This window comes from Rutidosis leptorrhynchoides, chromosome 1 (assembly GCF_046630445.1).
Source record: "Rutidosis leptorrhynchoides isolate AG116_Rl617_1_P2 chromosome 1, CSIRO_AGI_Rlap_v1, whole genome shotgun sequence".
Classification (NCBI taxonomy): Eukaryota; Viridiplantae; Streptophyta; class Magnoliopsida; order Asterales; family Asteraceae; genus Rutidosis; species Rutidosis leptorrhynchoides.
This window is the reverse complement of record NC_092333.1, coordinates 609,207,416-609,221,243: the sequence shown is the minus strand read 5'-3', so window position 1 is coordinate 609,221,243 and position 13,828 is coordinate 609,207,416.

The following is a 13,828-nucleotide window of genomic DNA, read 5'->3' as shown; positions in this document are numbered from 1 at the left end:
CTTTTGTGTTTTTGGGCTTAAACGAGGCCTTTAGGTGTATCACTAGAATTTATGTAAAAAAGCCTTAACTTGCTTGCCCTCCATTTTATTCTTCATTTCGTCAAATGCGGCAGAGGGCCAACTCGAAGAAGGATTCACCAATTTCGAACCCTCGGTCACCGGTTTCTTACCAAATGATTTATCAAACTTAGGTGCCATCGACGCGAAATGAATCGTGTTGTTATCGATGGAACACAAAAAGTTCGACTCCACATCCTTAGAAATTGATTTGTCACCTCCATAGAATTGATTATAGTTCTCAAACATGTTAACTTTCATTCTTCATTTTGCGCTGGTAGTGGCGAAATTGAGAACAATCGTTCTCACTTGTAGCAAATTTAGTGTTAGTACATTTTCATGCATACGTGTACTTTGGGTTAACTAATTAACATAGTGTGTATAGTGTGTGATAACAGTATTGTATGAATGTTATGGTTCAACTCTCGTTTAGTTTTGAATAAGAAGTGCTGATGCGACACATAGTTTTGAGAAAGATGTTAGTGATGATATATGTGATCTTAGACCAATCGTTATAGTGGCTGTAACTAGGGATAGCAATTGTGATGACCCGAAAAATTTCGACTAATTTAAACCAATTCTCTATACGATTTATTATTTTAACACGTTAAACAAAGTCTGTTAGATTGAGTCTCAAAATTTTAGAACTGTTTCATATATACAATTACCTTTGACTACTCTCAACGATTCATGAACAATTATATGTATGTATATATATATATGTACAAGTAAAAACGACTTTCCTACAGTAAAACCCTAGTTGCTACAGTAAAAATTACTTTGCTACAGTAAAACACTATTTGCTACAGTAAAACACTATTTGCTACAGTAAAACACTATTTGCTACAGTGAAACCGTATTTTGCTACAGTGCTACAGTGAAAACGACTTTGCTACAGTGATTTGCTACAGTAACACACTATTTGCTACAGTAAATACTATTTGCTACAGTGAACACTATTTGCTACAGTAAACACTATTAGCTACAGTAACACTATTTGATGTCGCCGAACTTGCAAACAAAAACGGAAAAGGCGGCCATGCGATCGCATGGCAAAAACACTGAAAACTCATGCGATCGCATGAGCTACAGTAAATCGAAAAGTAATATAAATACGCAGTTTGTTCGACGAATTTTTTTCACATCTATATCTCAATATTTAAATTTATATTATAATTTTAATTTTAAATTTAAGTTTAATAATAATAAGGTATATACGAGGGTGTTTTTAATTCGGGTTTCAAACCGCTTTAAGCTAAGGAAATATTGGGTATTATTCGGGGTATTATTCTTGAATCCAAGGCCAACCATACAGTCGTCTACCATCATTACGTCTACGCAATTTGCCTACAATATTGAATCGCAATATTGAACTGTGAGTTATAGTCTCCCTTTTTAAATACTTTAAATATTTTTGGGCTGAGAATACATGCAATTTATTTTAAACGTGATAAGACACAAGTACATACTAAATTCTACACTGAGTTAAACCGGAAATCCCTTAGCTTTGGTAACTAGTAGCTGCCAGTACATAGGATATGGACTGGTGGGCGCGAATAATTGTATATGGATCCATAGGGCTTGACATCCCCGTCCGAGCTAGAGCGCTAGCCTTTTAACGGACGTATGTTATTTGAGTTTAAGACACGTTGGTTTGCGTGTATTAAAACGAATGGGGTAATTATCACTATAGCGTTAAGTTTAGTTACCAGGGTGCTCTGTTACGTAGAATCTATTGATAAACTTTTGATGAAATCTTGTGGTCTATCTTTATATATGTTTATGACTCGAGCAATTAAACCTATAACTCACCAACATTCGTGTTGACTTTTTAGCATGTTTTATTCTCAGGTCCTTAGAATGCTTCCGCTGTGATGTGCTTGTTGCCTGCATGGAGTCTCTCATACTTTGTACAAAGTTTATTGCATTCAAAATAAAACTGCGTTGTGTAATAAATAATTGGACTGTGATGTCAACCTGTAAATTAAAGACTTATGTATTTCGGGGTTTTGCTTATACCTAAGCATTTGCCCACATGTTTATAACTTTCTATGTTTAGAAAGTCACTTATTTTAATGAATGCAATATTTTATCAAAACGTATCATATAGAGGTCAAAACCTCACTGTGGAATCAATGATTAACGTGCCGCGTCAATAGCGATTTTGACGGGTCGTTACAGTTGGTATCAGAGCTTGAGGTCATAGGGAACCAGAAGTTACATTAGTGTGTTTAACTGGTAATTGTTAGGATGCATTAGTGAGTCTGGACTATGACCATATCTGTTTTTACTGATTTTTGCTTATTATTTGGTCAAAAACATTATATGTGATATATTTATATGCTAACGTAATTGTTGTTTCAATTATGTGATAGATGACTTCTTCTAATCCTATCATTTTGTACGACTCGGAATCGGACACTGAATCTATTCTATCCACAACTGAAAAGGGCGTTCCAATACCTATTAAAGAAGAAATTGTGTTAGCCGGGGAATCTCAACTCCCGGTAAACCCAGAGGAGGTTCCAGCTCCACCCAGCTTTAGTTTTCCGGAGCCACAGTATCGTTGGCATGGACCCATGATCCCTGGAGTAAACGAGGATCGTCCATTTCTAAACAAATATGGACATTGGTCTAGATATACCGCCGACGGGCGGGTTGTGCCGATTACGCCTGGCAGATTTCGGTTCATGACCACCGGTACATATTCTTGCAGTTCGTCATCATATTCTCCTACACATGACTCAGACAGTTCGTCATCAGACGAGATCAGTAAGGAGGAGGATTTCGCTAATGAAATAAAAGAGATCACTAAGGAGAAATTCCAACTTGCTATAGATAATAAAAACAACCACAATAATAAAATGCCCTTAATTATTAAAAAAGAACAGGACCATTCGATCCGTAACCACCCTTATTGTATTAAACCCACTGAGGAAACGGGTACCTCAAAACCCCAACTAAAAATAAAATACACTGCCAGAATGTCTGTCGGACCATGTGCACACAAACAATTGGCAGAGAGAACCAAATGGGAAGAAGTTTCTGATAGTTCTGAATGAACGACCTCGCAACCATAAATCTTCCATGCGCTATTTTATTGCTTATGTGTGCTACTCTATCTTGTTATGTAAAATAAGCATATGTAAAATATCAGTATTGTATGGTATTGTATTATTTTTGTTTATTAATAATAAATGCATGGAATGATTATTTGTATTATTACTACTTCTTATTATTATTAATACATAATAATGTAGTAACTCGCTATAATTTTTCATAGTGGAATATTATTAGGATTTTAGTAGTTAATTCCTGGTACTAGCTATTATGTATGAACTTAACGGGTAGGTAATACCCTAGAAATAATTATAAAATGCTAATAAGAAGAAAAGGCTTTTATAATAATCGGTTCATATTATTAATATGCTACGATTAACTATTGACAACTCATTTTACCTATAATATTCTATATGATTAAATTATATCTGTTGTGTTTATTGAAGAAACATGTCTCAAATGTCGGATGCTGAGTTTGAGCAACTAGTCGAGAAACGTGTGAATGAAAGAATTGTTACAACCGAAGCAGCAAAAGCAACAGCCGAAGCAGCAGCCAAAGCAGCAGCCGTAAACACAAATTCACGAAACGGATGCTCATACAAAACTTTTCAAGGATGCAAACCACAGACGTTTAGTGGAACTGAGGGACCAGTCGGTCTAACCCGATGGTTTGAAAAGATGGAGTCCGTTTTCAAAATCAGTAATTGTGCGAACGGAGACAAGTCAAAGTATGCTTCGTGTACGTTGCAAGACGGTGCACTTACTTGGTGGAACAATTATGCTAAAGCAGAAGGAATAGATACGGCATATGATATCTCTTGGGAAGAACTGAAAAAGATGCTAATAGAGGAGTACTGTCCTCGAAACGAGATCAGAAAAATGGAATCTGAGTTACGTAATCTGAGGGTTATCGGCGCGAATCTCAATAACTATGAAAAGCGTTTCATGGAACTAGCCTTGTTGTGTCCCGAATTGGTGCCAAATGAGAAACGAAAGATAGAAATGTATATTGACGGTTTATCGATCAATATCAAAGAGGAAATGGGAAGACTATAAGGGCAAAAGTACTCACCTGAAGAAACAAGAAACTTTTAAAGGTAAACAAGATGGGGCAACTGCAAGTCCTAACTATAAGGGACCTCATCCGTTCTGCAAAAGGTGTTACACACATCATGCAGGCTATTGCCAAGTGGTCTGTGATAAGTGCAACAAGAAAGGACATGTGGCGAAAGATTGTTATGCCACCGTTTCTGAAGTAAAGACAAAATTGACCGATGTCAAGAAATGTTATGGATGCGGGAAGTCTGGTCACTTTATAAATCAATGCCCTGATAAGGAGAAGAATAAAGAACCCGCACGAGGGAGGGCATTTAATGTTAGTGCCAGTAAAGCACGTGAGGATCCTAATCTTGTCACGGGTACGTTTACCGTTAATAATCAACTAGCTTCTATTATGTTTGATACGGGTGCTGATAGAAGTTATATGTGTAAAGACTTTAGTTCTAAACTAAAATGTGCATCATTACCTCTAGACGATAAATATACTATAGAATTAGCTAATGGTAAACTGATAAAAGCCGATAAAATTTGCCATGGTTGCGAAATGAATCTCGCTGGTGAAACCTTCAAAATCGATTTGATACCCGTAGAATTAGGAAGTTTTGACGTAATTGTTGGCATGGACTGGATGTCCAAAACAAAAGCGGAAGTTGTTTGCGCTGAGAAAGCAATTCGCATCCCTCGTAAGGATGAAATGTCATTAATGATTTATGGGGAGAAGAGCAACTCAAAGCTGAACTTTATCAGCTGTATGAAGGCCCAGAAACTTATAAGAAAAGGTTGTTATGCTATTCTGGCACACATAAAGAAGATCGATACTGAAGAAAGAAGCATTAATGATATGCCGGTTGTAAGAGAATATCCCGGAGTATTTCCAGAAGAATTACCGGGGCTACCTCCACACAGATGTGTAGAATTCCAGATTGATCTCATACCAGGAGCCGCACCTGTAGCCCGATCCCCATATAGACTTGCACCTTCAGAAATGCAAGAATTACAAGACCAGTTGCAAGAATTATCGGACCGTGGATTTATTCGTCCTAGTTTTTCACCTTGGGGTGCTCCTATTCTGTTCGTCAAGAAGAAGGATGGATCTATGAGAATGTGCATAGATTACCGAGAATTAAACAAATTAACGATCAAGAATCGGTACCCATTACCGAGGATTGATGATTTGTTTGATCAATTGCAAGGATCAAGTGTTTATTCTAAGATTGATCTACGCTCCGGATATCATCAGCTGAGAGTGAAGGAAGAAGATGTTCCTAAAACAGCGTTCAGAACCCGTTACGGTCACTATGAATTTTTAGTCATGCCTTTTGGATTGACTAATGCTCCAGCAATATTCATGGATCTAATGAATCGCATCTGTAGACCGTATTTAGACAAATTTGTCATTGTTTTTATCGACGACATATTGATTTACTCGAAGAACAAGGAAGAACATGAGCAACACTTAAGACTGGTACTAGAGATACTCAAGAAAGAAGAATTGTACGCAAAATTTTCGAAGTGTGATTTCTGGTTACAAGTACAATTTTTGGGCCATGTTGTCAGTAAACATGGAATTAAAGTTGACCCCGCCAAGATCGAAGCCATTAGTAAATGGGAAACCCCGAAGACTCCAACACAAATTCGCCAATTCTTAGGTCTTGCTGGTTACTACCGAAGATTCATTCAAGATTTCTCTAGAATCGCCAAACCCTTAACTGCATTGACTCAAAAGGGAAAGAAGTATGATTGGTCCACAGAACAGGAATCCTCATTCCAGTTATTAAAGAAGAAGTTAACGTCTGCACCCATTTTGTCATTACTGGAAGGAAATGATGATTTCGTGATCTATTGTGATGCTTCACGCCAAGGTTTAGGATGTGTATTAATGCAACGCACAAAAGTCATCGCATATGCCTCACGACAACTAAAAATTCATGAAAAGAACTATACGACGCACGATTTAGAACTTGGAACAGTAGTTTTTGCACTCAAAATATGGAGACACTATCTATATGGCACCAAGTGTACAGTGTACACCGACCATAAGAGTCTTCAGCATATTTTTGATCAAAAACAACTCAATATGAGGCAACGTCGCTGGGTAGAGTTGTTAAACGATTACGATTGTGAAATCCGTTACCACCCCGGAAAGGCTAATGTTGTAGCTGATGCCCTAAGTCGAAAAGAAAGAGTAAAACCTCTTAGGGTCCGAGCTTTGAATATTACAATTCGTACTGATCTCACAAAGCAAATTCAAGCAGCACAGTTAGAGGCTTTAAAAGAAGAAAATGAAAAAGGCGAAATGAGCAGAGGGGTAGAAAAACAGCTTGAAGTAAAAGCCGATGGAACCCTGTATTTTGCTGGTAGGATATGGGTACCAAAACATGGTAACCTAAGGCAACTAGTACTGGATGAAGCACACAAAACGAGGTACTCAATTCACCCAGGAAATGGAAAAATGTACCACGATCTCAAGAAGTTTTATTGGTGGCCTAATATGAAAACAGAAATTGCTACTTATGTAAGCAAATGTTTAACGTGTGCAAAGGTCAAAGCTGAGCACCAAAAGCCGTCAGGATTACTGCAACAACCAGAAATTCCGCAGTGGAAATGGGAAAGAATAACCATGGATTTCATTACGAAATTGCCAAGGACTGCAAGTAGTCATGATACTATTTGGGTGATAGTTGATCGTCTAACTAAATCAGCTCACTTCCTACCAATAAAGGAGACAGACAGTATGGAGAAATTAGCACGCCTATATTTGAAGGAAGTAGTTTCCAGGCATGGTGTACCCATCTCTATCATATCTGATCGCGACACCCGATTCACATCACGTTTTTGGCAATCATTACAAAAAGCATTGGGAACTCGATTAGATATGAGCACCGCTTATCACCCACAGACAGATGGTCAAAGTGAAAGAACAATACAAACATTGGAAGACATGTTACGGGCATGCGTGATTGACTTTGGAACCAGTTGGGATCGACACTTACCGTTGGCAGAATTTTCATACAATAACAGCTATCATACGAGCATCAACGCAGCGCCATTTGAAGCACTTTACGGTAGAAAGTGCAGATCTCCTATCTGTTGGAGTGAAGTAGGAGAAAGACAACTTACTGGACCAGAAATTATTCATGAAACTACCGAAAAGATCATTCAAATACAACAGCGATTGAAAACGGCCATGAGTCGCCAAAAGAGTTATGCTGATGTAAGAAGAAAACCGCTAGAATTTCAAGTGGGCGACAAAGTCATGTTGAAAGTGTCACCCTGGAAAGGCGTTGTACGATTCGGTAAACGAGGAAAGCTAAGTCCTAGGTACGTAGGACCCTTTGAAATCACCGAAAGAATTGGAACAGTTGCTTATCGATTAAAGCTACCGCAAGAACTTAGTAGTGTTCACAACACATTTCACGTGTCAAATTTGAAGAAATGTTTAGCTGAAGAAGATGTCGTAATTCCTCTTGACGAAATACGAATCAATGATAAACTCCATTTTATCGAAGAACCTGTTGAAATCATGGACCGTGAGGTCAAACAATTAAAACAAAGTAAAATACCGATAGTTAGGGTTCGTTGGAACGCAAGACGAGGACCCGAGTTTACTTGGGAACGTGAAGATCAAATGAAGCAAAAGTATCCACATTTGTTCACGGATATCGCTCATGAAACAGGTACTACTCAAAATTTCGGGTAGGTAATACCCTAGAAATAATTATAAAATGCTAATAAGAAGAAAAGGCTTTTATAATAATCGGTTCATATTATTAATATGCTACGATTAACTATTGACAACTCATTTTACCTATAATATTCTATATGATTAAATTATATCTGTTGTGTTTATTGAAGAAACATGTCTCAAATGTCGGATGCTGAGTTTGAGCAACTAGTCGAGAAACGTGTGAATGAAAGAATTGTTGCAACCGAAGCAGCAAAAGCAACAGCCGAAGCAGCAGCCAAAGCAGCAGCCGTAAACACAAATTCACGAAACGGATGCTCATACAAAACTTTTCAAGGATGCAAACCACAGACGTTTAGTGGAACTGAGGGACCAGTCGGTCTAACCCGATGGTTTGAAAAGATGGAGTCCGTTTTCAAAATCAGTAATTGTGCGAACGGAGACAAGTCAAAGTATGCTTCGTGTACGTTGCAAGACGGTGCACTTACTTGGTGGAACAATTATGCTAAAGCAGAAGGAATAGATACGGCATATGATATCTCTTGGGAAGAACTGAAAAAGATGCTAATAGAGGAGTACTGTCCTCGAAACGAGATCAGAAAAATGGAATCTGAGTTACGTAATCTGAGGGTTATCGGCGCGAATCTCAATAACTATGAAAAGCGTTTCATGGAACTAGCCTTGTTGTGTCCCGAATTGGTGCCAAATGAGAAACGAAAGATAGAAATGTATATTGACGGTTTATCGATCAATATCAAAGAGGAAATGGGAAGACTATAAGGGCAAAAGTACTCACCTGAAGAAACAAGAAACTTTTAAAGGTAAACAAGATGGGGCAACTGCAAGTCCTAACTATAAGGGACCTCATCCGTTCTGCAAAAGGTGTTACACACATCATGCAGGCTATTGCCAAGTGGTCTGTGATAAGTGCAACAAGAAAGGACATGTGGCGAAAGATTGTTATGCCACCGTTTCTGAAGTAAAGACAAAATTGACCGATGTCAAGAAATGTTATGGATGCAGGAAGTCTGGTCACTTTATAAATCAATGCCCTGATAAGGAGAAGAATAAAGAACCCGCACGAGGGAGGGAATTTAATGTTAGTGCCAGTAAAGCACGTGAGGATCCTAATCTTGTCACGGGTACGTTTACCGTTAATAATCAACTAGCTTCTATTATGTTTGATACGGGTGCTGATAGAAGTTATATGTGTAAAGACTTTAGTTCTAAACTAAAATGTGCATCATTACCTCTAGACGATAAATATACTATAGAATTAGCTAATGGTAAACTGATAAAAGCCGATAAAATTTGCCATGGTTGCGAAATGAATCTCGCTGGTGAAACCTTCAAAATCGATTTGATACCCGTAGAATTAGGAAGTTTTGACGTAATTGTTGGCATGGACTGGATGTCCAAAACAAAAGCGGAAGTTGTTTGCGCTGAGAAAACAATTCGCATCCCTCGTAAGGATGAAATGTCATTAATGATTTATGGGGAGAAGAGCAACTCAAAGCTGAACTTTATCAGCTGTATGAAGGCCCAGAAACTTATAAGAAAAGGTTGTTATGCTATTCTGGCACACATAAAGAAGATCGATACTGAAGAAAGAAGCATTAATGATATGCCGGTTGTAAGAGAATATCCCGGAGTATTTCCAGAAGAATTACCGGGGCTACCTCCACACAGATGTGTAGAATTCCAGATTGATCTCATACCAGGAGCCGCACCTGTAGCCCGATCCCCATATAGACTTGCACCTTCAGAAATGCAAGAATTACAAGACCAGTTGCAAGAATTATCGGACCGTGGATTTATTCGTCCTAGTTTTTCACCTTGGGGTGCTCCTATTCTGTTCGTCAAGAAGAAGGATGGATCTATGAGAATGTGCATAGATTACCGAGAATTAAACAAATTAACGATCAAGAATCGGTACCCATTACCGAGGATTGATGATTTGTTTGATCAATTGCAAGGATCAAGTGTTTATTCTAAGATTGATCTACGCTCCGGATATCATCAGCTGAGAGTGAAGGAAGAAGATGTTCCTAAAACAGCGTTCAGAACCCGTTACGGTCACTATGAATTTTTAGTCATGCCTTTTGGATTGACTAATGCTCCAGCAGTATTCATGGATCTAATGAATCGCATCTGTAGACCGTATTTAGACAAATTTGTCATTGTTTTTATCGACGACATATTGATTTACTCGAAGAACAAGGAAGAACATGAGCAACACTTAAGACTGGTACTAGAGATACTCAAGAAAGAAGAATTGTACGCAAAATTTTCGAAGTGTGATTTCTGGTTACAAGAAGTACAATTTTTGGGCCATGTTGTCAGTAAACATGGAATTAAAGTTGACCCCGCCAAGATCGAAGCCATTAGTAAATGGGAAACCCCGAAGACTCCAACACAAATTCGCCAATTCTTAGGTCTTGCTGGTTACTACCGAAGATTCATTCAAGATTTCTCTAGAATCGCCAAACCCTTAACTGCATTGACTCAAAAGGGAAAGAAGTATGATTGGTCCACAGAACAGGAATCCTCATTCCAGTTATTAAAGAAGAAGTTAACGTCTGCACCCATTTTGTCATTACCGGAAGGAAATGATGATTTCGTGATCTATTGTGATGCTTCACGCCAAGGTTTAGGATGTGTATTAATGCAACGCACAAAAGTCATCGCATATGCCTCACGACAACTAAAAATTCATGAAAAGAACTATACGACGCACGATTTAGAACTTGGAGCAGTAGTTTTTGCACTCAAAATATGGAGACACTATCTATATGGCACCAAGTGTACAGTGTACACCGACCATAAGAGTCTTCAGCATATTTTTGATCAAAAACAACTCAATATGAGGCAACGTCGCTGGGTAGAGTTGTTAAACGATTACGATTGTGAAATCCGTTACCACCCCGGAAAGGCTAATGTTGTAGCTGATGCCCTAAGTCGAAAAGAAAGAGTAAAACCTCTTAGGGTCCGAGCTTTGAATATTACAATTCGTACTGATCTCACAAAGCAAATTCAAGCAGCACAGTTAGAGGCTTTAAAAGAAGAAAATGAAAAAGGCGAAATGAGCAGAGGGTTAGAAAAACAGCTTGAAGTAAAAGCCGATGGAACCCTGTATTTTGCTGGTAGGATATGGGTACCAAAACATGGTAACCTAAGGCAACTAGTACTGGATGAAGCACACAAAACGAGGTACTCAATTCACCCAGGAAATGGAAAAATGTACCACGATCTCAAGAAGTTTTATTGGTGGCCTAATATGAAAACAGAAATTGCTACTTATGTAAGCAAATGTTTAACGTGTGCAAAGGTCAAAGCTGAGCACCAAAAGCCGTCAGGATTACTGCAACAACCAGAAATTCCGCAGTGGAAATGGGAAAGAATAACCATGGATTTCATTACGAAATTGCCAAGGACTGCAAGTAGTCATGATACTATTTGGGTGATAGTTGATCGTCTAACTAAATCAGCTCACTTCCTACCAATAAAGGAGACAGACAGTATGGAGAAATTAGCACGCCTATATTTGAAGGAAGTAGTTTCCAGGCATGGTGTACCCATCTCTATCATATCTGATCGCGACACCCGATTCACATCACGTTTTTGGCAATCATTACAAAAAGCATTGGGAACTCGATTAGATATGAGCACCGCTTATCACCCACAGACAGATGGTCAAAGTGAAAGAACAATACAAACATTGGAAGACATGTTACGGGCATGCGTGATTGACTTTGGAACCAGTTGGGATCGACACTTACCGTTGGCAGAATTTTCATACAATAACAGCTATCATACGAGCATCAACGCAGCGCCATTTGAAGCACTTTATGGTAGAAAGTGCAGATCTCCTATCTGTTGGAGTAAAGTAGGAGAAAGACAACTTACTGGACCAGAAATTATTCATGAAACCACCGAAAAGATCATTCAAATACAACAACGATTGAAAACGGCCATGAGTCGCCAAAAGAGTTATGCTGATGTAAGAAGAAAACCGCTAGAATTTCAAGTGGGCGACAAAGTCATGTTGAAAGTGTCACCCTGGAAAGGCGTTGTACGATTCGGTAAACGAGGAAAGCTAAGTCCTAGGTACGTAGGACCCTTTGAAATCACCGAAAGAATTGGAACAGTTGCTTATCGATTAAAGCTACCGCAAGAACTTAGTAGTGTTCACAACACATTTCACGTGTCAAATTTGAAGAAATGTTTAGCTGAAGAAGATGTCGTAATTCCTCTTGACGAAATACGAATCAATGATAAACTCCATTTTATCGAAGAACCTGTTGAAATCATGGACCGTGAGGTCAAACAATTAAAACAAAGCAAAATACCGATAGTTAGGGTTCGTTGGAACGCAAGACGAGGACCCGAGTTTACTTGGGAATGTGAAGATCAAATGAAGCAAAAGTATCCACATTTGTTCACGGATATCGCTCATGAAACAGGTACTACTCAAAATTTCGGGACGAAATTTTCTTTAACGGGGAGGTACTGTGATGACCCGAAAAATTTCGACTAATTTAAACCAATTCTCTATACGATTTATTATTTTAACACGTTAAACAAAGTCTGTTAGATTGAGTCTCAAAATTTTAGAACTGTTTCATATATACAATTACCTTTGACTACTCTCAACGATTCATGAACAATTATATGTATGTATATATATATATGTACAAGTAAAAACGACTTTCCTACAGTAAAACCCTAGTTGCTACAGTAAAAATTACTTTGCTACAGTAAAACACTATTTGCTACAGTAAAACACTATTTGCTACAGTAAAACACTATTTGCTACAGTGAAACCGTATTTTGCTACAGTGCTACAGTGAAAACGACTTTGCTACAGTGATTTGCTACAGTAACACACTATTTGCTACAGTAAATACTATTTGCTACAGTAAACACTATTTGCTACAGTAAACACTATTAGCTACAGTAACACTATTTGATGTCGACGAACTTGCAAACAAAAACGGAAAAGGCGGCCATGCGATCACATGGCAAAAACACTGAAAACTCATGCGATCGCATGAGCTACAGTAAATCGAAAAGTAATATAAATACGCAGTTTGTTCGACGAATTTTTTTCACATCTATATCTCAATATTTAAATTTATATTATAATTTTAATTTTAAATTTAAGTTTAATAATAATAAGGTATATACGAGGGTGTTTTTAATTCGGGTTTCAAACTGCTTTAAGCTAAGGAAATATTGGGTATTATTCGGGGTATTATTCTTGAATCCAAGGCCAACCATACAGTCGTCTACCATCATTACGTCTACGCAATTTGCCTACAATATTGAATCGCAATATTGAACTGTGAGTTATAGTCTCCCTTTTTAAATACTTTAAATATTTTTGGGCTGAGAATACATGCAATTTATTTTAAACGTGATAAGACACAAGTACATACTAAATTCTACACTGAGTTAAACCGGAAATCCCTTAGCTTTGGTAACTAGTAGCTGCCAGTACATAGGATATGGACTGGTGGGCGCGAATAATTGTATATGGATCCATAGGGCTTGACATCCCCGTCCGAGCTAGAGCGCTAGCCTTTTAACGGACGTATGTTATTTGAGTTTAAGACACGTTGGTTTGCGTGTATTAAAACGAATGGGGTAATTATCACTATAGCGTTAAGTTTAGTTACCAGGGTGCTCTGTTACGTAGAATCTATTGATAAACTTTTGATGAAATCTTGTGGTCTATCTTTATATATGTTTATGACTCGAGCAATTAAACCTATAACTCACCAACATTCGTGTTGAATTTTTAGCATGTTTTATTCTCAGGTCCTTAGAATGCTTCCGCTGTGATGTGCTTGTTGCCTGCATGGAGTCTCTCATACTTTGTACAAAGTTTATTGCATTCAAAATAAAACTGCGTTGTGTAATAAATAATTGGACTGTGATGTCAACCTGTAAATTAAAGACTTATGT